At 40.7% G+C, this 23,322-nt stretch overlaps 2 protein-coding genes across 3 annotated transcripts in view; one reads left to right on the top strand and one right to left on the bottom strand.

Annotated features, from left to right (window-relative positions):
- The window catches only part of LOC139446734 (histone deacetylase 6-like), a 338,991-nt gene that overhangs the window by 90,670 nt on the left and 224,999 nt on the right, over positions 1–23,322 (bottom strand). The window lies entirely within an intron of this gene.
- LOC139446731 (G-protein coupled receptor moody-like) overlaps positions 7,098–23,322 on the top strand; it is a 110,555-nt gene continuing 94,330 nt past the window's right edge. For both annotated transcript variants that reach the window (XR_011651928.1, XM_071228031.1), the window contains exon 1: positions 7,098–7,324. The gene's annotated coding sequence lies outside the window, so the exon portion shown is untranslated. The remainder of the gene's footprint in view (positions 7,325–23,322) is intronic.

Below are 23,322 nucleotides of genomic sequence, written 5' to 3'. Positions count from 1 at the left end.
AAAATTTCCGAGTCCCGTGATGGGATTTGAACCATGGACCTTCTGATCAGGGGTCGGACGCCTTGTCCACATGACCAAAGAGGTTAACCCCATCAGCAAGCTGACAAGGTAAGGATGTCATCTGTGGGATGACTCCACGCCCTGCTACATACACCCCCATCAACAGAAGGCACGTCCCGGGCCGCATAGTAGGTTACTGAGGCTTATTTTGCTCAAATTTAATATGAACATGCTCAGCCCCATAATGGGCGACAATGTAGCGGCCATAAAATTTCCGAGTCCCGTGATGGGATTCGAACCACGGACATTCTGATCAGAGGTCGGACGCCTTGGCCACATGACCAAAGAGGTTAACCCTGTCAGCAAGCTGACATGGTAAGGATGTCATCTGTGGGATGACTCCACGCCCTGCTACACTGACAAGGTAAGGATGTCATCTGTGGGATGACTCTACACCCTGCTACACTGACAAAGTAAGGATGTCATCTGTGGGATGACTCTACACCCTGCTACACTGACAAGGTAAGGATGTCATCTGTGGGTGACTCTACGCCCTGCTACACTGACAAGGTAAGGATGTCATCTGTGGGATGACTCTACACCCTGCTACACTGACAAGGTAAGGATGTCATCTGTGGGATGACTCCACGCCCTGCTACACTGACATGGTAAGGATGTCATCTGTGGGATGACTCCACACCCTGCTACATTTACATCACTGATCTTGATATACAAGCATAAAAAAATGGTTTTATTTGTCATTGGTGATTTCAAACTTATCTGTATTTATTTAAAGTAAATTGTAGTACATTAGAGGGTCAAAACGTTAAATTGCTTTCAGTTGAAAAATATCATTCTATGTTTTCCACATATTTGCATAAAAGATATTGTTTGTTACACTAGGACTCAATGACTGTTTCTGACATGTACCTTAAGGGGGCGTTTTAATGCCAGCTGAGAATGACATTGTTATGCTGACACGTACTAGGCGGTTCTTTCATCTGAGTCTAGACTTTGTAAAAAGTATACTTTGTATAAATAAGACAGTTGTCTCAATGTAATCATGAACAGTTAGATAAACACGCATCTTTCATTTTGAGTTCGGAGAAAAAGTGTTTCAACACCGTGACTCCAAATTGCTAGATGACCAATTTGTTGGGGCCGAGTCCCTCTTTAATAACTTCAACAAATGTTTTTAGAAAGGCATAAGAAAGACAGAGTGTTTAATCCACCGAGACCTGGCTTTCAGAACCCCTGCATCATATCCAAGATGAGCTATTAGCTGTCAATCACAACAGCCAGTGGGTAGCGGCTCCTTGAGTCCTGCCTCGACCCAGCTGACCACTCCGCTGGTCCTAGACCCACAGACACTTCCTCTGCTCCATGGCGATGTTTGATAGGTCAGGAAATTGCCTTCCGACATTTAGTTGGATAACTACACATCTGAAGGTGGGCTTGTCTTGTGATCTGCATACTTTCCACTCCGAGAATCCACAACCTGGAGTGGAGCTGGAGTGATACCTTGGAACAAAGTTGGGTTGGGTATGCATATAAATAGATGTTTGCCTGTTTTTACTTCAGTTAGCTTGCCTCAATGAAAAAGCATACTGGCCACCATCAACTTTTCTTGGGGAGCGAGTGAGTTGGGTTTAACGCCGCTTTTAACAGCATTACAGTTATATCATGGTGTGTCAGCTTAATGTGGGAGAAAATCCTGAAGTGATGCAGGTCTCAGATGTTTACCACATGCATCAACCAAGTCAGTGAGCCTGACCAACCGATCCCATTAGTCGCCTCTCACGACAAGCATATTCGCCTTTATGGCAAGCATGGGTTTCTGAAGACCTATTCTACCCCGGATCTTCACGGGTAGCTTTGGAAAAGGATAGTTCCAGATGAATGCCTGCAATTAAGTTGCACAAGTTTCATTCCAACCAGTGTTAGAAACTAACGTACAGTATCAGTTCACTAGTAATAATAATAATAATAAGTCATTTATACTGCGCTAGATTCCATTCACCACGTTAATGCTCATGGTGCTACATAGTTTTAGCAAATAATGCCAATGAAAGGTGAGTAGAGTTGATAGTGTTGTGTGAAAAGGTGTTTTCAGATGAGCCTTAAAGGATGAAAGCGATGGCGACAGCTTAAGATCAGATGGTAGTTTGTTCCATAGCGAGGAAGCGCAGAACTTGAAAGATCTCTGACCAAAGGTTTTGAGACGGGTTTCCGGGACTTGTAACAAGTGGTTATTCTGAGAACGGAGAGATGTGGAAGGCTTGTATTTAGGCAGTAGTTCGGTGAGATATAATGTAGTCCTTATAATTATAACATATTGCAAAACCCTTAATAATGGCAAATGTATACTCGTCCTTATGATACCTTACTATCGGACAGTTTGGAAGGACTACAGGACTAGTGCTAATTTCTATTGCTGCCGACCCTACTTACCTTCCCGTTGAAAATGAGATGTTCTATATTCTAAAGCAAAGACAAATGAGACAAAGCATCTTTGAAAGAACAACCTGGTGACAAAAGAATGACATAGCAAAGGGATCAATATGTCTCACTATGCCACAGTTGCATGTAGAATGTATAGAAAACCTTTGCCTCACAGCTAATGCTTGTGAAATCAACTGACTGAACGTCCGAGAGCCCTGATACAAGGGCTTACCTCCCTGTTAGCAAATTGAAAATAACTGAAAGCATTTTATTCCTCTGTGACTATTTGTCATCATGCTTTTCATTTCTGAAATGATATAATAAATGTTTAAAGTCAATAAAGTCATTAATTCTGAGTGAACTTTGTCAAATTATGGCCTAAACAAAAGCTAAAACATATCAGTTGAATGTTTAATGTGCTTCGGTCCTGTGACCGAACCAGCCTTTGGTGTAACAATGCATAACACAACAGTGGTTGACAGGCAGCGATAAGTAACATTGCTTCACGTAACACTGGCTTCATCGCGTGACTGTCAGTGGTAATACCACGGTCGTACGACGGGAATAATGACTGTAGCCTAGTGCATTCAGACCAACTATAATAAATCTCCACTAATTGCAAAAAATATTCTGACAAAGTCACGCTGATGTTTTTGTTGCGATATAAGCTGTGCTATCACACGATGCCAGTGACGTGTTTGTTGGAGATGTAATTGAGCAAAGTATTGACATTCCTGGGGTTATGAATGTTGTGACACAAAGTAGAAAAGGAGACAAAGTAATCCATATCCCCTGACACAATAACACAACCTACAATGGGAGGGGGATATATAGAATCAAGAACCGTAACTCTTACCAACTTACACTACTTCAATGGGGGGGGATACATCGCATCAAGAACAATAAGTTTGTAAAATATTAATGCTCCATGTTGGGTTCACACTTGATCTGTGAATGATTCTTATAATGATGTATGCAAAATGTGAGCCATGTTTTCTTAAGAATTTCTTATAAGATTGCAGTATCAATAAAAGCCTGGTAGGATCGGCAGGGATCAGCTACACCAAGTAGCTTTCTGTAAAAATTTTGGATTATTTTATGAGCAGGTACTAGGTAAGCATAATTTAATGATTTCAATACAACTTTTCCTTTTGCCAGATTACTACTGCAGCAGTTGAAACACCCTGAAGAGTCCCCACTAAGCATGAGTTGAGGTGAGGTGAAATGGGGTTTAAAAACACGTCCAAGATTATTGCACTTATATAGCGACGTGCATGCATGTGTGTGTGTGTGTGTGTGTGTGTGTGGCTGCTTGTACTAGACTGGACTAATGCCGATTTATAGTACTAGCTCACTGAGATACCATGGTGCAGTTTAACATGAATACCCCACTCAGACACAGTATACTGACTCCGACCCAACCAGTCCTTGCTTTAACCTCTTAATGCCGAGCGCCAGACAGGGTAACAACAAGTACCATCTTTTAAAATCTTTTGGTATGACGCAGCCGGGGATCGAACCCCGGACCTTCCGCTCTCCGGGCGGACGCTCTACCACTAGGCCACAAAGGCGGTCCCACTAAGCGTGAAGTGCCTCTTGTGATCTCCATGGGGAGCCCTCTGAGAGTATTCCCTACTTGTGACCAGCTCTGCCCTACAGCTTAATAACAGAATATTTCCAAATGGTACCCTGTATAAACACCAGGCCCAACATTCTGGAGGTAAACAAGAACTGATTAATAACTTGTAGATGAGGACAATATAGTCTATTTATAAACCTCCGGTGACGTCATCCTATTGTTCTCCAGTCAGGTTAAATCTTATAAACAGGGACGTTGTAATGTCCCTGGGACTTTATATAATCTCCCCGGGATTTTATAGGATATTCAAGTCATATTTGCTATATAATGTGTTATAATATCCCAGGGATTTTATGTCCTTGGTTTTTTATTAATATTACTTCCGTTCAGATTGTAACATGTTATGAAATGTAAAATCAAATGACAAATGTTTTCTTTATATTCCTGAGGATCGAACTCACAACCTTCATACCTGTAGCCCAGTGAGTGTACCACGAGGCTACAGAGGTGTTGATAAGCCACACTGCTTTTAAGAATGTCCTTTTCAAGATCCGTACGCCAGTAACAGATAATTTACGCCCGTTTCCTAAGGTTCATGGAAAGTATGTTCGAAACATAAAAATGTTGATAAATGTTGTTTTAAGTTGTTTTTTTCGGTTCATATAGTCTATATAAGCCGACTCTCTCATTTGATCTGACCGACAAGAAGATTCAGATCTACTGTGTAAACCAACTGGTAAACAATTCTATCCTCAGTCTGCACAAAACTTTCATCCAAATTAACACTAAACCCAGCCAGCCAGTAACATGAGTGATACAAGAAAGAATCTCCTGGACAATGTGAGGATGATCAAAATGAAGTAACAAAATGTTGTTCGTACTCAATGTAGTTTCATCTTGACACTCACTCTCATATTTCCAGTTGGCCACAAGTTAACAGTGAGTGAGTCAGTCATGTTTTCTCAGTTTGAACAGTATATTAGATCAGAGTGAGTATGTCAGTTTAATTGGAGACAAGACCATCGTGGCTGTCTTGATATTTAACATCTTCGTGAAACCAGTACATACAGCCATTAACAAATCTGGATGTAAATCAGAATGAATCTGAGATTTCAAAACATAATCAGCAGATCCTGACACTACTAAGGGAGATAACTCTGCATCTTCTTTGTTCATTAGAACACCTGTACCCCTCCTTCCCTCTCCAGAAGACTGCCTTTTCTGAGTGGACTTCTACACTTTACCACCATGGATCAATGTAACTGTCATCAACCAGTGTCTTAAGCCAACTCATTGCTCAGGATTTATAAATTTTGGCTAGTGTTGTGCACAACCACGAGAAGCTAAAGCTATGACGTAAAACCTGCTGGGGTATCATGCAGGAAGCTGAGGTACTGTAAGTCCCCATGATGCCCAGCGAGGTGGCTGGGCTTTGGTTACTGGCCATGGTGGCCTATAGCCCATGTTTTAAACAGCTGCAAATAATGTTGTTATGCTGAAATATGTTAGACAAATTTGTTTTTAAAAATTATTTTGTGTTCATGACTATATTGCATTTACAACAACTTGTTGTCATCAATATATGTCCGACTCACTCACTCAGTCACTCAGTCACTCACTCACTCACCATAGGGAATGATTGGCTCACCTAACAAAAGGGTTGGAAAGATACAAAACCCTGCACGAAAAATTACTAGACTATTGCCATACACTTATTCTGAAGTTACTTGCTATGGTGTTGACACCAGGCAAATACTGTTTATCATTTAAGTATTTAATTTCCCGATTTGTCAAGTCAAGATACATACTGAGCAGTCTTGAGTCAATAAAACTAACAATGATTGCAAACTCTTGTATATACCATCTCCAAAAAGTATTTTTTAATTTATTTTCAAACAGAAACCTTGTCCTACTTTTATATAAATGGTTGTTTAGTATCACCATGGCGACATGATTTCATCATATAATATGTGCATTGAGGAATGTCGCAGTGATTAGTTTGTCGTATTCATCTTTTTAATCTCTCAGGATTACAACCCCATGAAATCTTAAATGATTTAGTGAATAGTTGGTCACATTAATCTCTCAGGAATAAGACCCCATGAAAATCTTAAAAGCTTTGGTGAACAGTTGGTCGTATTATTCTCTCAGGAATACAACCCCATGAAAATCTTAAATGATTTGGTGAACAGTTGGTCATACTAATCTCTCAGGAATACAACCCCATGAAAATCTTAAACATTTTGGTGAACAGTTGGTCGTATTATTCTCTCAGGAATACAACCCCATGAAATCTTAAATGATTTGGTGAACAGTTGGTCACATAAATCTCTCAGGAACACAATCCCTATGAAATCTTAAACGTTTTGGTGAACAGTTGGTCACATAAATCTCTCAGGATTACAACCCCATGAAAATCTTAAAGGATTTGGTGAACAGTTGGTCATATTAATCTCTCAGGAATACAACCCCATGACAATCTTAAATGATTTGGTGAACAGTTGGTCATATTAATCTCTCAGGAATACAACCCCATGAAAATCTTAAAGGATTTGGTGAACAGTTGGTCATATTAATCTCTCAGGAATACAACCCCATGAAAATCTTAAAGGATTTGGTGAACAGTTGGTCATATTAATCTCTCAGGAATACAACCCCATGACAATCTTAAATGATTTGGTGAACAGTTGGTCATATTAATCTCTCAGGAATACAACCCCATGAAAATCTTAAAGGATTTGGTGAACAGTTGGTCATATTAATCTCTCAGGAATACAACCAAATGAAAATCTTAAAGGATTTGGTGAACAGTTGGTCATATTAATCTTTCAGGAATACAACCCCATGAAAATCTTAAATGCATAGTTGGTCATTTAATTATCTCAGCACATTACAACCAAAAAAAATCCTATAAGTTTTGGTAAGGTTGCAATACTCTCACAGTAAATTAATCCCCATGAAATACATGCAACATCAATTCCAGTCCAGCACTCCACTCCACTCCGCCCCCAGCCTCCGACTGCTCCCAACACATGTGTGGCCGGCAGCTATAGGCAGCTTCAGCCTGTGGAGGTGGGTCCCTCTGCTCTACTGGCAATGTGAGACCGTCAATCCACACGCTCAACAAGCCCTGATTATTGTTTACAATCGGATGACAGCCGACTAAATATCTCGGATACCTGTAAGAATTGTCTGAGATTTGTGAGGGGAATATTGGAATCGGACAAGTGATGGACAAGCGTCGGAATCAATAGAGGAGAATAGTATTATATTCATATTGTAATTGGAGAGGACACGTTTCAGGTAAGACATGTTTTTAGGGTCTCTTTTTTCTTTAATTTCATACAGATATCAACAAGTGTATATTTAACATACCAGGGTGTCTGGTATATGTACAAGCTTCGTCTCCTCATGGAGTGTCATGAGAAGATAACTGCTCCATTCATATTGTGATTAATGAGGACACATTTTCAGGGAACCTGCTACATTTTTTCATGTTTATATTGACAATTGTATATTTAATAAAAATACAATATAAATTATCCAATGAAACCAACATGAAAAATGACAGCATGTTTGATGGATGTTCGTTGCAGATGTAAGTGCACTGTCCGTTGTTACAATAATGATGATGATGATGATGATGATGATGATAAATAAACATGAAGTAAACCATCCATATGTAAATCTAAACATTTGCAGGTGAAAACTTAATGGCATCTCTGTCCCATGTAAAGAATGTCCACACAAGAGTGGGAGACAAATTCCTATTATACAGATATTTACCATAGGAAGGGTTGGGTTGAACACCTATCATAGGAAGGAAATACAAAGGTATGAGAATAATATTTCTCAGTCAAATAATGGAAGAATATGCTTCCCTCAATTACGGATATCCATGTATAAATGAAGAATATGCTTCCTTCAATTACTGAAACACAAATGGTACACACTTCTTAGTGAGTCTGTCTCGTTCTTTTACTGTCCTTTGTCAACAGTTTTTTAGCATAAATTTATGTATTTGCGTATTCGACGTAATAGGCGTCCAGGGCGCTCTCAAAATTAGAAATAAGGGGCTCTTTTTTTAATATAATTTTGGTGAGAAAAGAAAACAGAGTTAAAAGATTGTAAATTTCGTAGTTTATGCTGATAGCCTGAAATGATACAAAAGAAAAGTATGTGCGTATCATACACGACAGATATATTTTCCAGAATTTAATTGCCCATAATTAAGGGTGCATATAACACACGAGTACGTATTATACACGAATAAATAAGTCTTGTGTACATTGATCAATCGGAAGGGGTGCTAATTGGGATTGTTCACTAGCCAATATATTAGCAAATATCGCCGTGGGCACTTATTAGAGCGGGGTGCTTATTACGTTGAATAGGGTATTTATAAATAACTTGATTTGGACACGATATGGCTGAATATTGCCAAAGTGACTATAAATATATACTCACTCACTCACTGATGTTTCTTGTATATAATGAAAGAGTAAATGCACGGCTGAATGTCTATGAACCTACCGAGACTCCAAATGGACAATGACATGACACTGACAGATTATCTTAGACGTTATTGAATGAAATGAGGACCATGCGCACCAACAACATATGTTGGATATCTGTCCCTAAGTCTTCCTACCACAGTATTCCAGTGTCCTGTCACTGATCGTCTCTTGAATCAGACACCAAGCCAGGCTCTTATATCAGACAAGATACTCAGGCTCTTATATCAGACACCAAGCCAGGCTCTTATATCAGACAAGATACTCAGGCTCTTATATCAGACACCAAGCCAGGCTCTTGCATCAGATACCAAGCCAGGCTCTTATATCAGACAAGATACTCAGGCTCTTATATCAGACACCAAGCCAGGCTCTTATATCAGACAAGATACTCAGGCTCTTATATCAGACACCAAGCCAGGCTCTTGCATCAGACACCAAGCCAGGCTCTTATATCAGACAAGATACTCAGGCTCTTATATCAGACACCAAGCCAGGCTCTTATATCAGACAAGATACTCAGGCTCTTATATCAGACACCAAGCCAGGCTCTTATATCAGACAAGATACTCAGGCTCTTATATCAGACACCAAGCCAGGCTCTTATATCAGACAAGATACTCAGGCTCTTATATCAGACACCAAGCCAGGCTCTTATATCAGACAAGATACTCAGGCTCTTATATCAGACACCAAGCCAGGCTCTTATATCAGACAAGATACTCAGGCTCTTATATCAGACACCAAGCCAGGCTCTTATATCAGACAAGATACTCAGGCTCTTATATCAGACACCAAGCCAGGCTCTTATATCAGACAAGATACTCAGGCTCTTATATCAGACACCAAGCCAGGCTCTTATATCAGACACCAAGCCAGGCTTTTATATCAGACAAGATACTCAGGCTCTTATATCAGACACCAAGCCAGGCTTTTATATCAGACAAGATACTCAGGCTCTTATATCAGACACCAAGCCAGGCTCTTATATCAGACAAGATACTCAGGCTCTTATATCAGACACCAAGCCAGGCTCTTATATCAGACACCAAGCCAGGCTTTTATATCAGACAAGATACTCAGGGTATTCGGGTTTTTACCAAAGTTGTCCATGTGTCCAGGCTGTTTCTCTCGGGGAATTCATCCCACATAAAGCCATCGTGATTTTTCGGTATAGATCCTTATAAGGGAAGCAAGGTGATGCCAGGAACAATAGGTGACATCACATCGACCACCTCAGTTGTTAATATATCGAATATTCACATCTCTCCTGCCACTTCTAACGGTAATATATTGAATATTCACATCTCTCCTGCCACTTCTAATGGTAATATATTGAATATTCACATCTCTCCTGCCACTTCTAACGGTAATATATTGAATATTCACCTCTGACCTGCCGACTCTTTTGGTAATATATCAAATATTCACCTCTGTCCTGCTACCTCTAACGGTAATATATTGAATATTCACCTCTGACCTGCCATCTCTTTTGGTAATATATTGAATATTCACCTCTGACCTGCTACCTCTAACGGTAATATATTGAATATTCACATCTGTCCTGCCACTTCTAATGGTAATATATTGAATATTCACAGCTGACCTGCCACCTCTTTTGGTAATATATCGAATATTCACCTCTGTTTTGCTACCTCTAACAGTAATATATTGAATATTCACCTGACCTGCCACCTCTTTTGGTAATATATTGAATATTCACCTCTGACCTGCCACCTCTTTTGGTAATACATCGAATATTCACCTCTGTTTTGCTACCTCTAACAGTAATATATTGAATATTCACCTGACCTGCCACCTCTTTTGGTAATACATCGAATATTCACCTCTGTCCTACCACTTGTAACGGTAATATATTGAATATTCACATCTCTCCTGCCACCCCTAACGGTAATATATCGAATATTCACATCTCTCCTACCACATCTAATGGTAATATATTGAGTATTCGCATCTCTCCTGCCACCTCTTACGGTAATATATTGAATATTCACATCTCTCCTGCCACCTCTAACAGTAATATATTGAGTATTTGCATCTCTCCTGCCACCTCTAACGGTAATATATTGAAGATTCACATCTCTCCTGCCACCTCTAACAGTAATATATCGAATATTCACATCTGTCCTGCAATTTCTAACGGTAATATATCGAATATTCACATCTGTCCTGCCACTTCTAACGGTAATACATCGAATATTCACATTTCTCCTGCCACCTCTAACGGTAATACATCGAATATTCACATCTGTCCTGCCACCTCTAACGGTAATATATCAAATATTCACATCTCTCCTGCCACCTGTAACAGTAATATATCAAATATTCACATCTGTCCTGCCACCTCTAAAGGTAATATATCAAATATTCACATCTGTCCTGCCACCTCTAACGGTAATATATTGAATATTCACATCTGTCCTGCCACCTCTAACGGTAATATACTGAATATTCACATCTGTCCTGCCACCTCTAACGGTAATATATTGAATATTCACATCTGTCCTGCCCACCTTCTTCCAGCTGTGCCACGCTGCTCATGGAATCACTGCAAGGTGTGCAGGAACAAGTTTCTAATACACGATACATCAATTAAAGGACTGACTTACGTCAGTACAAGATACAGGCATTAGAAATCAAACCTTGTGAACCTATACATGATGAACACATTCATCATCAACAACAGTTCATCATCTTCAACAGTTCATCATACTACACATAGGGATTCACAAACTCTTAAAAAGGTCTTAAAAAACACGTAGCCTTGCTTTCATCTCCATTGCTATTAACCACTTCCGACTCACCATCCAAATATGACGTGAAGAAAGCTCGAGCAGATTACCCAAGAAACACATGCAACATGGACTTGGAGGAAACAAGAGTGAATAATGACTCTATCAAAGGGAAGCTTGAAGAAATCATTTAGATCTGAGTGAATCATCGGTGCGTTCAGTACTTCAGTCATGTCAGAAACCTTAAGTGACGCAGGCTGAAGATGTCTGCTACTTTTGTGAAACTCACAAGCAAGGGACTGACTTGGGTGTATAGTTTTACGCCGCTCTTAGTGAGGGAGTATGGTTTTACGCTGCTTTTAGCAATATTCCAGCAATATCACGGCGGGGGACACCAGAAATGGGCTTCACACATTGAACCCATGTGAGGAATCGAACCCAAGCAATGGGCTAGTGCTGACAGGTCAACCTCCTAACTAGGTCCAGTCCAGGCTGCCATGGACTCTAGTGCCTTAGACCACGGGGCCACCTGTGGCCTCTGCTTGTGGGGACCAGAAGATGGGGATCAAGAGGTGAATGTCCACCATAGGCTATGTGTGCGTGTAAGCCAAACAAAAAGCTGCTTGTTGAACAGCTTGAAGATGTCTGGGCATCATCTGCTGTCTATAAGTCCTGAATTGTTATAGTTAGATCGCCAGGCCAGAAGAGAAATATCTCCCGAAATAGCCCCTTCAAGAGTATAGTACGCTTTGGAGATGGCCAGAAACGTTGCTACTACTGTTTTTTGTGAAGTGGAATATCGGTCAAGTGGACTGGACTATGTGCATCCCTTGATTTCTTTGAAAGGCAGTGGCCTTGTAGAATGTGACTCAAGTTAGAAGATGTGACAGATATACTGTATTCAAAGTACTAAGCGCCCAGGGCGCCCTCAAAATTACAAATAGGGGGCTCTTATTAGAATATCATTTTGGTGGAAAAAATGAACTGAAAGATAAATTTCGTGGTTTACGCTGACAGCCTGAAATGTTTATGTACGACAGATATATTTTTCCAGAATTTAATTGCCCATAATTAAGGGTGCATATAACACACGAGTGCATATTATACGTGAATAAATAAATCTTGTGTACATTGATCAATCGGATGGGGATTGTTCACTAGCTAATATGTTAGCAGTTATCGCCATGGGCGCTTATCAGAGCGGGGCGCTTATTACGGTGAATACGGTAACTGGCCCAGAGTGTCCATGGGTTTCAGGTAAGTAGCTGCTTACTGTAGTCCCCATAGCGGGACTGTGACAGTCTGAGTAAGCCATTCAAAACCTGCTGTGTGGTGTGATATCCCTTGCTAGACTTCAGGTTCTACTTTGGCATGTTTAGAATATGTTCACCAAGTTCAGCAACACTTACTGTCAGCCTCCTCCAGGTAAAGTGGTTCCCAGTAAACTATATGCCTGTCAAAAGAGATGACTAAGATGGATCAGTTGGTCAAACTCAGTCATATGGCTGACTGACTGTCATCGCTCCTAATAACAAGGATCACTCCTCATCTTTGGTGACACGGCTGACTGACTGTCATCGCTCCCAATAGTGAGGATCACTGCTCATGCTTTCAGTCCCTTGTTTTCTCAACTTGATAATGTTTGGCTCCCATTGGTGACTGGGGCATTAAACACATTCACTCTCTCAGCCACTTTTTCCAGCATGTAAACGTAGCATGAAGATTCCAGGTGTGTCCAGGGGAGAACTGACATGGCTGACTGACTGTCATCACTCCAAATAGCAAGGACCACTGCTCATCTTTGGTGACACGGCTGACTGACTGTCATCGCTCCCAATAGCAAGGATCACTGCTCATGCTTTCAATCCTGGTTTTCTCAACTTGATAATGCTTGGCCCCCATTGGTGACTCGTGCATTAAACACATTCACTCTCTCAGCCATTTATTCCCAGCATGTAAACGTGCATGAAGATTCCAGGTGTGTCCAGGTGAGGACTAATCAGTTTCATGTTTCATGACAGCCATGGTTTAACATGCTCAGGAAAAGATTGAGAGATCGAGTAGGGTTTAAAGCTGCTTTTAACAGTATTCCAGTTATATCACAGCGTGGCAGCTTAATGGAAAGCCAGAAGTGATGCAGGTCTCAGACGTTTACCACTTTGGTGAAACCCACGAGCATGGGTATGGTGCTGACAAACCTAGAAACATAATCAGAGCGAACCAGGGATGCGAACCCACAATCATAGGTTTCTGGCGTGCCCAAGGGATGCAACTCTGCACAGCAAATCGCGGTGTCTTGGACAACTGGGCCACCCATGCCCTCCTCTCAGGAGAAAAACAGGCAAAAGGGGAAATGACAATTTCAAATCTGGAATATAATCACATATTTTAGTTTTATATGCCTTACATAATAAACCAAACTAATATGAACGAGAGAGCAGTTCATCAAACAGAGGTGTGATCTTGGGGGAATCCTCAACCTTTAGGGATGACAATGGCAGGAAAATGTTCTGAACTGGATGACTGTTGTTTTACGATGCTGTCAGCTGAGTATTCTGGCCAGGTTTACCAGTGTGCAACAGACTCTCCCCGGGGAGCCTAGTGGTTAAAGCGTTCGCTCGTCACGCTGAAGACCCGGGTTAGATTCCCGACATGGGTACAATGTGTGAAGCCCATTTCTGGTGTCCCCCGCAGTGATATTGCTGGAATATTGCTAAAAATGGCGTAAAACCATACTCACTCACTCACTCACTCTACCCGGGGGGTCACAACCACAACACGGTCATCAAGGTCACTCTTGCAACTCACCTCATTTAATACATCACGGGCCGGGGACCTGTTCGTCTCTGGAACAACCAGAGAAGACTTGCACAAGTCTCTAAGGCAATGATTATTAGTTTAAATCATAAGTTCTCGATTATGTAAATAAGAACAAGGTGTCCCTATAAGAGACTGGAGTCTGTCCACATATCTAGACTTGCCATTAGGAGGATAGAATTAATACACAGTCATGGACTTTTCTTTCAGTGCAGCCTTGGAGCAAGGCTACTACCTGATTCTGGGGTTTAAACACATGACATGATTTCCAGTAACTGCTCATGCTGTGTTTAGTCCATTGAATCACTTCCCAAGTGCAACAGACTGCAGGAAATTGTTGCATCCCTGCTCTCAGTGTTTTCGGTGACCGAACCCGAGACCCGTCATGAGTTGACAAGTAATCAGTCGCTTCAAGAAAATTGTTTGGAACCTTATTATGATTTCCTGTGATCTTTTAATTATTTGCAACTCTCATTTCATTTTGTCTCATCAAAAAGATATTCTTAATTATTTGTTCTTGTACTGATACAACACATCTCCCTTGGCCCTATCCTTTTAACACGGACAAGGTTCAGAAACAGTATGACGTGTTGCAGATCATGGCCGTGTTTAGTCAAGGATATAGACGTGGAGTATTGTTTGAATTTAATACAGCCAAGGGTCAACTAGCTGTGAGATGACGTGAAATGGGGTTTAACTTCACATTCGTTTGTTTGTTTATTTGTTGTTTAACGCCACACTTAGCAATATTCCAGCTATATGACGGCGGTCTGTAAATAATCTATACTGGACCAGACAATCCAATGATTGACATCATGAGCATTGATCCATGTAATTGGTATACGATGACATGCATCAGCCAAGTCAGCTGTGAGTGAGTGAGTGAGTGAGTGAGTGTGTGTGTGTGTGTGTGTGTGTGTGTGTGTGTGTGTGTGAGTGAGTGAGTGAGTGAGTGAGTGGTGAGTGAGTGAGTGAGTGAGTGAGTGAGTGTGTGTGTGTGTGTGTGTGAGTGAGTGAGTGAGTGAGTGAGTGGTGAGTGAGTGAGTGAGTGAGTGAGTGAGTGTGTGTGTGTGTGTGTGTGTGTGTGTGAGTGAGTGAGTGAGTGAGTGGTGAGTGGTGAGTGAGTGAGTGAGTGAGTGAGTGAGTGTGTGTGTGTGTGTGTGTGTGTGTGAGTGAGTGAGTGAGTGAGTGAGTGGTGAGTGGTGAGTGAGTGAGTGAGTGAGTGAGTGAGTGTGTGTGTGTGTGTGTGTGTGTGTGTGTGTGTGTGTGTGTGTGTGTGTGTGTCTGTGTGTGTGAGTGTGAGTGTGTGTGTGTGTGTGTGTGTGTGTGTGTGTGTGTGCTTGTACTAGTCAGACCTAATGCCAGTTTTATAGTGCTAGTCCACTGAGACACCATACCGCAGTTTAACACGGACTCAGACACAGAACACTGACTCCAAGCTGTACGTCCCATGAAGATTCAAGGTTAGAATTGGTCTCCAACAACTCATGCTTGTCATAAGAGGCGACTAACGGGATCAGGTGGTCAGGTCAATTGCATAGATCGATGCTCAAAATGTCAATTACCAGATTTTCTTGTCCAGACTTGATTATTTACAGACCACCTTCACCTGAAATACTGCTGAGTGCGGCAATAAAAAACAAATGAAAACAAGCTGACCAGTCCTTGTTTGATCCCTTCAATGCCAACACCAGGCAGGGGAACAACAAGTACCATCTTTTGACTTTTTTTGGTATGATGCGACTAGCGATTCAACCATCAACCTTCCGCTCTCCAGGCAGACTCTGTAGGCACTTGACTACAAATCAATTGGTAGTGATATGTTTACATAGAATATCCAATGTTAAGATAGAAAACCAAACTAATTTTGGCAGTTCATATTCTTATTGTGATTTTATACGATTATTAATTCAAAATAAAAGTGAACCTATCAACCACGTAAATATGAAGTCATGTGAGGAATCTGTTTGATAATGTTGGAGAAATGAGTGTGGATCTGTGTTACACTTCTGTATTGAGTTGCTGAAATGCCCAGAAGCTTATTGTGTGGCACATTATCAACTCCTTAATACTGCATGAGCTGAATCACAGGGAGCCTTTAGGGGACTGGATTGGAGGCTGAGAGATCTGAGTGGGAAGATGCTCTGTGACATGATGATGTTGATCTGTTCAGCAGCTTTGTAGGAGTAAAGTTTAGTGCTAACAGGTCAGGTGAAATGGGGTTTAACGTTGCGTCCAAGATTATAGCGACGTGTGTGTGTGTGTGTGTGTGTGTGTGTGTGTGTGTGTGTGAGAGGTAAGTGCTAGCCCACTGAGATACCATGCCACAGTTTAACATGAAACCCCACTCAGACACAGTATACTGACTCCAAGCCGACCAGTCCTTGTTTTAGAACCTAAAGGGTAACAACAAGTCCCCTCATTTAACGACTTTAGGTATGACGTGGCCGGGCATCGAACCTCGGACCTTCTGCTGAGCAGACTACTGACAAAGACCCGTGCATAAAGCTCACGTGATCATGTTGTGTGGTTAGCATCAAGCAATGTCACATTAGATTAGATATATATTTTCAGAATTTAATTGCCCATAATTAAGGGTGCATATAACACACAAGTGTGTTTTATACACGAATTAATAAGTCTTGTGTCCATTGATCAATCGGAAGGGGTGATGATTGGGATTGTTCACTAGCCAATATATTAGCAAATATCGCCTTGGGCGCTTATTAGAGCGGGGCGCTTATTATGTCGTATACGGTATTTCTTTCAGAGATAACGATATCATTTTTCTTTGTTGACTTTTACTCTACAAAAATCAGTTAGCTATGGATACGAAAGAACATTCTCACGAAGGGTGAGTGGTATTACTTGTACACCGGTATATTGTGGTGCAAATATTCAGCAATACATTATTGCGATACATTTGTAAATGTAGCAGTATATTGGGGCAAACATAAATAAGTATATTATGCGGAGCTCTCTAAAGCGAGAGTATAATGAAGATGTCACACGCTTGGAAAGAGCTTGCGTTACCATGTGACCCTATTATCTCCCTTGATTGTTGCTTGGATACAAAATGGCAGATGATTTCGACATCGTTCGAAATAAGAGACACTGATTGATGGTATCTGACATTAGTACAGGGTATAATTCTGAAAACGTAAATTGGCAATATATTGCAATACGTATCACAATACAGGTTAAAGGATGGCAATATATTGCAATACAAAATCCAGATCAATACACAGCCCTAATTCAGTTCATATTTCTTCTTGTCATGATACAATGCAATTTGACTACTGTGTATGCAACTCAGTATTACTGATGCAATCCTTTTAAAATTATAGTCAAAAATGTTTTTCTGATTTTTTCCCTGTCTAACCTGTTTTTGAAATTCAAAGAGGCAGACAGAGACAGTCTCAGATACCAAAGGGAACTGACAGATAATACTACATGACACAATGCTGAGTATAGTCAGAAAAACACAAGTGCTGCTCGGAATTGTAATTTAATATCTGGTTCGTACATACAGGATTTATCAAAATTATGAACCATCTAAATGCAAGAAACAGCAGAAAAAATAAGAAAACAATGAAATACCTTATAGCGAAACAATACGGTGTGACGTGGTGTAAAAGATATTTGATCAAAGTGTCTTGGAGATGCAACACGTGCTGCATGGTCCAGATGGAGTCATGACATGTAAAATTGAACAACTTTTCATCACATGCCCGGTAGCCGGGTTTGAAAACAGTGGGTTCCAAAACTTAAGATGATATGTGAAGTTGCCGGTTCGATTCACATCATGGAATTTTCATGTCAAAAAATTGTGACTTTTAACCAAAAACAATTGTCTTTATATCAAGAGGCAAGTTTGTAAAACCTAGGTTTTACAATTGAAATGCAAAACCTCAAAGCAGGTTTAGAAGTGACCCATTTCAAAACCTAGGTTGGATGGATGAGCTGGTTAATAGGTTTACCAGAGGTTGTCAGGACCTGATGCAATGTTGGGTACTATGGTGGTTGGGTACTACGGTGATAGGGTAATACGGTGATGGGGTTATACAGTGATAGGGTAATACGCTGATAGGGTAATACAGTGATAGGGCAATACGGTGATAGGGTAATACGGTGATAGGGTTATACAGTGATAGGGTAATACAGTGATAGGGTAATACAGTGATAGGGTAATACAGTGATAGGGTAATACGGTGATGGGGTTATATGGTGATAGGGTAATACAGTGATATGGTAATATGGTGATAGGGTAATACGGTGATAGGGTAATACAGGGAGAGGGTAATACAGTGATATGGTAATACAGTGATAGGGTAATACAGTGATAGGGTAATACAGTGATAGGGTTATACGGTGATAGGGTAATACGGGGATAGGGTTATACGGTGATAGGGTAATACGGTGATGGGGTTATACGGTGATAGGGTAATACAGTGATATGGTAATATGGTGATAGGGTAATACGGTGATAGGGTAATACAGGGAGAGGGTAATACAGTGATAGGGTAATACAGTGATAGGGTAATACGGTGATAGGGTAATACAGTGATAGGGTAATACGGTGATAGGGTAATACAATGATAGGGTAATTCGGTGATAGGGTTATACGTTGATAGGGTAATACAGTGATAGGGTGATACAGTGATAGGGTAATACAGTGATAGGGTAATACAGTGACAGGGTAATACAGTGATAGGGTTTTACAGTGATAGGGTTATACAGTGATAGGGTAATACGGTGATAGGGTAATACGGAGATAGGGTAATACAGTGATAGGGTTATACAGTGATAGGGTTATAATGTGTGTGATAACCTTGTGGTTCCTTCCCTGTGGATTTCAATCTCCTCACTAGAAACCCTGTCACTGTATGATGCATCAGAAACATTCATCTAGTATCTAGCTGTCTGTATCTAGCTGTCTGATTGGCTAGTTATTGTCTTCAGTCCTGGGCAGGACATCATCATGGACATATAGGTTAGCTCCCTCAGGAACAATAGTCAATGACGGAGAACCGTGAAACGAGGCTTGATCCAAATCGAAATCGTCCAACCTTGGCAAATTGCTTGTGCAGGGACATTATGGACAACAATGGATATATAACACGCCCTTGTGGTACAACACGTGACGTCACCTTCTCTAAACTTCACTTCTGGAGTCTAACAAAGATATTTCCATGTAAACATTATAACTAACAAGCTGGTTGCTGTATGTGACTGTTGTTTTTTATGTCGAAAGCAGGGCTATACGTGGCAAGTGGCGAGCCCACACAACATTAAATTACAAAATATCTTCCTTGCGCTCCATTTTTTTCGTGCTAATCTGTAAAGTTTCCATCTTTTTCTTTCCAAATTTTCTTTTTTTGTATCGTCAAACAGCATTTTGACAGATATTGTCTGTTTTTCAATCAGACTCTTTCAATCCTCTTGTTTTCATATTGTAGAATATCATGTTACAGAAAACACACAGCTTCCAAACTGATGTGTTGTGCACTTTGATAAATGATAAAATCTGTCTATCATCTTTTGCAACTGATGTGTTGTTCGCTTTGATAAATGATAAAATCTGTCCATTATCTCTTGCGACGGAGTATGGTTTGTGTTTTTATGCAGGTATATTCAACACACTTCTGAAGATTTATCAGACTTAATGCGATTTGACGTATTATATGTCGCTGTCCAAGACATCTGATAACTTGATGCCACTCAGACAGACAAATACGGGGAAACAGCTCTGTTCAAGTTGGAGATTTCTATGTGTTTCTTCAACACTTCTGTCAGTCAAGACACTGTATTTGTTTCACTTTCTAATATGAAGACAGATAAAATGAAGACTGCTCTTATAGTTTCTTTCTAATTCCAAGACGAATGTATGAATAGTAAACAAATGCAGACCATAATTCTGCTATCTTCCAACCAATGTTTTAGAATATACACTCAGCACTTGGCTTTGGACTTTATACACAGCACATGGCTTTGGACTATATACACAGCACATGGCTTTGGACTATATACACAGCACATGGCTTTGGACTATCTACACAGCACATGGCTTTGGACTATATACACAGCACATGGCTTTGGACTATATACACAGCACATGGCTTTGGACTATCTACACAGCACATGGCTTTGGACTATGTACACAGCACATGGCTTTGGACTATGTACACAACACATGGCTTTGGACTATATACACAGCACATGGCTTTGGACTATATACACAGCACATGGCTTTGGACTATATACACAGCTCATGGCTTTCTATTTATATCATCAGGCTGCATTCAACATTATTTTGCCTATAACAGCTTTTCAATCTAATGAGAGTCGAAAGCTCAGAGTGACGCATGTCTTAAATGTTTTGGAAATGAGAGCACAGGCTTGGGTGTGATGAAGGCATGGGTGTAAACAGGGTGTGTGTTGGTGAGTGAGGGTGTATGACATGGGTGTGACGAGGGTGTATGTGTGAGAGACGGTTTTGGGTATGAGTCAGGGTGTGTGGTATGGTTGTTGGTTTGTTGTTTAACGCACAATCCAGTGATTGATATCATATGCATCGATCTACGCAATTTTGGAAACAACAATATAACAACCATGTCTGCGAGCCTGACCACCCGATCCCTTTAGTCGCCTAGACGAGCATTGTCGCCAGTGTTCATGCAAGCATGGGCTGCTGAAGACCTATTCTAACCTGGATCTTCAGGGGTTGTATGGCATGGGTGTGGTGTGAGTGTGGTTGTGAGTGAGTGTATGTGGCATTTCAGTGTTTGGTGATTGTCAGTTCCAGGTTAGACCCAGACAATAGTGACGGCTTGTTTATAGGTGACAACCGGCGGAGAGCAGTATGTGGCATTTCAGTGTTTGGTGAGTGTCAGTTCTAGGGTAGACCTAGACAATAGGGACGGCTTGTTTATAGGTGACAACCGGCGGAGAGCAGTACAATTTGTACACGGACCAGTTGACTAACAATCCCAAATACTGGATGAAGAAGAGATCTTATATTGATGAAACACATCCCCTAAATTATTGATGTGCACCCAACAACACCCAAACATACAGCATGTATATCAATAACACTCACGTGTTTAATTTCTGGATGTCTGAATTACTGGACCATTAGCACGTGGATATTGAGAAAACATCCATAGTTTGTGATAGTTTGGAGGATTATAATTGGTATATGATAGATTTCCGGAGAAGAACACATAGTGCTGATCAATATCTGCCAAATTATTCACAAGGGCCTCATATACTATGTATAATGTTCATCATTTAGCCATGACATGGCTGGTGGTCAGTTTCCATTGTAATGGAGACTTGTGGTTATCAATCAGAACTGGGAGTGCTGAGGGCTGTGAGGCAGGAAGGTGATCCAGCGTTCACAAGGCATGATTGAATATGTTGATCTAGCATTCACAAGAACACCCGATTGAAAGTGCTGATCTAGGGTTCACAAAAACACCCGATTGAAAGTGCTGATCTAGGGTTCACAAGAACGCCTGATTGAAAGTGTTGATCCAGTGTTCACAAGAACACCCGATTGAAATTGTTGATCTAGCGTTCACAAGACCACCTGATTGAAAGTGTTGATCCAGTGTTCACAAGAACACCTGATTGAAAGTGTTGATCCAGTGTTCACAAGAACACCTGATTGAAAGTGTTGATCTAGCGTTCACAAGAACACCCGATTGAAATTGTTGATCTAGCGTTCACAAGACCACCTGATTGAAAGTGCTGATCCAGCGTTCACAAGAACACCTGATTGAAAGAGCATTAACAAGAACACCCGATTGAAAGTGTTGATCAAGCGTTCACAAGAACACCTGATTGAAAGTGTTGATCAAGCATTCACAAAAACACCCGATTGAAATTGTTGATCAAGCATTCACAAGAACACCTGATTGAAAGTGTTGATCTAGCGTTCACAAGAACACCCAATTGAAAGTGTTGATCTAGCATTCACAAGAACACCTGATTGAAAGTTGTTCCAGTGTTCACAAGGACACCTGATTGAAAGTGTTTGATCTAGCGTTCACAAGAACATCTGTTTGAAAGTGTTGATCCAGCATTCACAAAAACACCCGATTGAAAGTTGTTCCAGTGTTCACAAGGACACCTGATTGAAAGTGTTGATCTAGCGTTCACAAGAACATCTGTTTGAAAGTGTTGATCCAGCGTTCATAAAAACACCTGATTGAAAGTTGTTCCAGTGTTCACAAGAACACCTGATTGAAAGTGTTGATCTAGCGTTCACAAGAACATCTGTTTGAAAGTGTTGATCCAGCATTCACAAAAACACCCGATTGAAATTGTTGATCTTGCGTTCACAAGAACACCCGATTGAACTTGTTGATCTAGCGATCACAAGGCCTGATTTAATATGGTGATCTTTCTACATGGATTGACTTAAAGTGATGACCCATTGCCAAATCTTCTTGGAGCTAACTGCCACTTCAGATATATGAAGACAAAATTTTGAAAATATTAAATATTGATGTTTACTTCAAATATATACAATTTACATAAATTGTTGATTGCTATGATGAATGAGCCTTGTCATAGCTGGTTAGCCTCAGCCTCCAAGGCAAGCAGCAAAGCCAGTCAGCCTCCAGTCCTAGACTACTCCCCGGCCCTCAGTCCCTCAAGTCCTCCATGCACTCCCCGGGACTATCTCACGGGACTATCTCACGGGGCAGCTTCCTGACTCAAATACCCACTGGCTCGGTACAGGGCCAGCTCATTCATCACAACACAGCTATTTCCTGGGAGCATCACATTCTTAAACTATTTGAAACTGGGATCCAAGTTCACATGTGCAAATCTTATATTTGGAACTTTGGCAACAGCTAATGAACTCTTCATCATTCCAACATAATTACAAATGGCTGAGAAAACGTTTGATAACTATCGGTGCCTATTTCTACAACTTGTGAAAAGATGTCCACTTCTCAGTGTGTAGCCTTTACTCTAGACTAACATCTAGTCTCTGAAATGAACATATCGTACAGGAAAAACAGTTGTTCAGTTATCTTAATAAAAATATAATAAAAGGGAGCCCAGTGACTCTCTTCATTTTCAGATACTGCAGTAATCTAGACTTGCCAAACATTATAGACTTGCATGGGCTGTATTTGATATATATTTGTATCAGGGTCTGTAAGACAGACTACCTTTACTCCAACTTAAAAAAAACATAATA

Source organism: Haliotis cracherodii, unplaced genomic scaffold (assembly GCF_022045235.1).
Source record: "Haliotis cracherodii isolate W230 unplaced genomic scaffold, xgHalCrac1.p SCAF_6, whole genome shotgun sequence".
Lineage (NCBI taxonomy): Eukaryota > Metazoa > Mollusca > Gastropoda > Lepetellida > Haliotidae > Haliotis > Haliotis cracherodii.
The sequence above is the reverse complement of the archived record's forward strand: the minus strand, read 5'-3'. Positions and strand labels throughout refer to the sequence as shown.